A 4,521-nucleotide genomic window follows, 5' to 3' on the forward strand; every position below is an offset into this window, starting at 1 on the left:
CAGAGCAGAAAAAGACATCAAAGTAATCCAAACTGGAAAAGAGGTAAAACCCTCATTGTTTGCCAATGGCATGATCCTCTACTCAGAAAACCCTAAAGACTCTACCAGAAAACTACTAGAGCTAATCAATGAATACAGTAAAGTTGTAGGATGTAAAATCAACACACAGAAATCCCTTGAATTCCTATATACTAATAATGAGAAAATAGAAAGAGAAATTAAGGAAACTATTCCATTCACTGCTGCAACGAAAATAATAAAATACTTAGAGATATATCTACATAAAGCAACAAAAGGCTTCTTTTTTTTAATTTCTAGACATTTATTTCTCTGTGAAAAGGGGGGAAAGGGACTAAAATAAAAACGGCACAACTAACACAAAAAACCACCAGGAGGAAGGGAGGGAGGCAGAGGAGATGGGGGAGGGGCCCCCATGCAGCAGCACTGGCTGGAGACCGGGGTGCTCGCCCCACTCCCCACCTGGCGGGAGCGGCCCCGTCCTCCCAGGGCTCTGCTCTGTCCCACCCTGTGTGGCCCCAGCCCCGTGAGGGGTGGATGTGAGGAGTCGGAGTCCCGGTCTGAGGGAGGAACCGTGCCGGGAGAGGGACCTGGGGTCAGACCATGCACGGGGAGTGACAGCCAAAGGACCCCCACTATCCCCCCAGGGAGGGGCCTGGCGGGGGAGGGTGGACACCGTAGGCCGGCGGTGGGTCCTCTTCCAGCATCAGGCGAGAGACAGAACAGTCAGAGCCTCCTGGGCGAAGTACTTGACGTCCACTTCCTGGTCCTGGGTCAGCTTCTCAAGGACGGGCTTGACCTCGCTCTGAAGCATGCTGTTGTCCAGGATGGGCCCGATCTTCTACAGGGACTTGCATACGTTGAAGCGGACGTTGGCAACAGGGTCCCCGGCCATGTGCAGCACGGTGGGCAGCATGTGCTTGGTGGTGATGTCCTGCCTGCAGATCTCAGACAGCACATTGATACAGAAGAGTGTGGCCATGCGGTGCAGGTAGTTGGGGTCCACAGACATGGCCAAGACCTTGGGGATGATAGTCGCATGGGCCCACTCCTTCCTGAACCTCTCCACCAGCTTCTTGAGGTTGCTGGTGGCCGCCTCGCGGATGGCATAGACATGATCCACAAGCCAGGCCATGGACAAGGAGTTGCATTTCTCATCAAAGAACTCCACCCCCAGTTGTCCCGCCAGCAGAGGGATATACTCGATGATGGCCAGCCGCACCCGCCACTTGGCATCCTCCGCAAGCTCCACGATGGCAGGGAGTAGGGACTTCAACAGCTGCCTGATGACGATCACCTCGTTCATGCAGTGCAGGTTGGAGATGATGTTCAGCCGCACCTCCGGGCACTCGTCCTTCAACTGGGCCAGGAAGAGGTGCAGGATCATGCTGTCTTTGCCCAGGATCGGAAAGAGGCCCATGATGATGGAGGCCAGGGCTGACTTGACGTGCTGGTTGGCATCAGACACCAGCTCCTTGATGCAGGGCAAGATCTGGGTCATGATCACATTCTCCCGACAGTCAGCGGAGAGATTTTCACAGAATTCTTTGACCTTGTGGGAGGCGGCAGCCCTCACCTCAGTCAGCCTCACAGTCTTTCATCAGGTTCTGGAAGGAAGGACCCAGGTTCTTCTGGGTGATTTCAGGCCCCATTGCTTTCTGGAGCCCTGTGAACTTGTCGGCCACCATGTAACGGACGCGCCAGGACTTGTCCTCAGCAGCCTGGCACAGGGTGGGCATCACCAGGTCCTCCAAGGTCTCCTGGGGCAGGAGTTGGGCAATGTTCACGTATGCCTCCACTGCTAGCAGCCGCACCGAGTCCTGCTCGTCAGAGGCTAGGTTGGAGAACATGGGGATGATCTCGCTCTTGATGTTGTCCAGCTCCAGCACCTTGGCGAACTCCCCAAACTTGGAGGCTGTGGGTCACTGCACCATGGGGGTGTCATCTGAGCATAGGTTCTAGAAGTACTGTTGAAGCTCTGCCTTGATGGCACTGGACACATGGGGGTAGCAGACAGAGAAGAGGTCGCAGGCTGAAGTGTGGGAGGTGAACCAAGCTCCACCCGCCAGCCACTTCACCAGGGGCACGAAGTGGACCTCAAGATCGGAGGGGGAGTGCTCATGCGAGATATCCCACAGGGACCGTCTCCTCCACCGTGTCCAGCAACTTCAAGGGCAGCAGCAGGCAGTGCATGTACTCGAGGCCACCCACCAGAGTGGTAAAGGTGCCCAGCTGCTCTGCCAGGTCCAAAAGGACCTCGTCCTCATCGTAGACTGTGTCTGTAAGGAAGGGCAGAAGTTTACTCTGGGCCCTTTCGACCCCAAGGGTCAAAGCAATGGTGGACAGCTTCTAGATGCTGTTGGGGCAAAGCTGAACATCCTCGTTGCGGAGCTCGTCTATGAGCACAGTGATGGGGTAGAACAAGTTGTTGCCGTCTGCTGCTGCCATCTTGGGCCCGTCCCCTTCCTGTCAAGACTGAGGCCAGTGCCGTGCTAAAATTGGGATAGGGAGTGGTTGGGCTGGGAGGAGGAAAGGAACAAAAGAGTTCTATAGAAAACTATAAGACACTGGTGAAAGAAATTAAATAGGACACTAATAGATGGAGAAATATACCATGTTCATGGATTAGAAGAATAAATATTGTGTGCCGGGAGCCAGCGAGGGAAATCCTACCCGTGGCAATGGTGAATTGGGGAAGAGGCCTGACGGGTAAAGGCTAATCAGGACTCGAGGAACCCCCTGGACTTACCCGAGCATCTACCCCAATGAAAACCGGAGTCTGACTGCCTTACTATCTTACACCTCTTATCAAGTCCTCTAATACTTATGGGGGCTTCCCCCCAACCACCTATCTCTGAAAACATTAATTCAAAGCTGTAGTTAAAAGTTCTCCTCGGCTTAATAGGAGTGTTCCAATCCAAGTCCCTCTGATAGCTTTCTAACTTGCATGACAAGTTTGTCCGGGCTCTTACAACTATGAATGTGACTGTTTACAGCCTCCCAGCCATGCAAGGACAGAAAGCCTAATATTCTAAAATACAGGAATTTGTTGAAGAAGTAAAAATCATTAGAATAGTACTAAAAAAAGATTTTATTGTTGAATCTATGCTTGTTGCAAAGTTTATCTATTGTACCTTGGAAATATATTAATCACAGGTAGAGAATATAAGTAGTAGCCTTTGATTTAACCATATCAGATCTTAAGTTAATAAATTCCTTTCTTGTAGCTCACTACACTTTTGCCTTATAGGAATGTAACTTTGTCATGTGTCTAGCACCTGACTTTACGAAAATCACTTTAAAAGAATATAAGACTTTTTCTAGCTAACTAACCTTTGTTAGGAGAGAGGGCCATAAAATGTCAGCAGGCCTCCTGGCCAGAAGATGATGTAAATCACCTAAAAGGTTTGTGTATCATGAGATATACAAAAATAAGCCCTGATTTTGATAAGGGTCAAGACTGCAGACCCCGCATGTTTTTGCTGTGACTCTATATCTCCCTTTCTCTAGTTTTTATGTGTACAACTTAGGGTATAAAAGCTGCACTGGAAAATAAAGTTTTGGGCCTTGCTCACTGAAGGTTGGTCTCCCCATGTCGTTCTTTCTCTTTTTCCGTCCTTTTCTCTATTCTCCTTTTTCTGGTTGAGATCCTTGGAGGGCTTGGCCCTCTGCTTTTATTTATCTGCCTGGGCTTCTAAGACCCACTTGAGGTGGTGCCCTGGTGGGGTGCCTCCGGTGATTCAAGAGGGCGCCTGCGGCCTACGTAAACAGAGCAAACCCCGTGCTTGGGTTTTGTCTCTCTCTCTCTCTCTCACTGACGCTGACACCGTTCATCCTGAGGATATCCTGGGCCATATCGAGGCTGGTCCCCGATAATTGTGAAAATGAGTATACTACCTAAAGTAACATACATTCAATGCAATCCGTATCAAGCTACCAACAGTATTTTTCACAGAGCTACAACAAGTAATCTCACAGTTTGTATGGAAATACAAAAAACCGCGAATAGCCAAAGCAATCTTGAAGAAGAATGGAACTGAGGGAATCAACCTGCTGAACTTCAAGCTCTACTACAAAGCCACAATCATCAAGACAGTATGGTACTGGCATAAAGACAGAAATATAGATCAATGAAACAAAATAGAAAGTCCAGAGATATATCCATGCACCTATGGACACCTTCACTGTGACAAAGGAGGCAAGAATATAAAATGGAGAAAAGACAGATTCTTTAACAAGTGGTGTTGGGGAAACTGGTAAATGAATGAAACTAGAACACTCCCTAACATCATACACAAAAACAATCTCAAAATGGATTAAAGATCTAAATGTAAGACCAGAAACTATAAAACTCCTAGAGGAGAACATAGGCAAAACACTCTCTGACATAAATCACAGCAGGATCCTCCATGAGCCACCTCCCAGAATATTGGAACTAAAAGCAAAATAAACAAATGGGACCTAATGAAAATTAAAAGCTTCTGCAGGGCAAAGGAAACTATA

General features: G+C 48.8%; 1 pseudogene; it reads right to left on the bottom strand.

The window, feature by feature from the left end:
- Positions 1-560: 560 nt before the first annotated feature.
- On the bottom strand, positions 561-2,466 carry LOC148773173 (serine/threonine-protein phosphatase 2A 65 kDa regulatory subunit A beta isoform pseudogene; annotated as a pseudogene).
- Between the last annotated feature and the right edge of the window lie 2,055 nt (positions 2,467-4,521).

The sequence above is a fragment of the Moschus berezovskii genome, chromosome Y, assembly GCF_049115385.1.
Source record: "Moschus berezovskii isolate FMDL1 chromosome Y, NW_MosBer_1.0, whole genome shotgun sequence".
NCBI lineage: Eukaryota > Metazoa > Chordata > Mammalia > Artiodactyla > Moschidae > Moschus > Moschus berezovskii.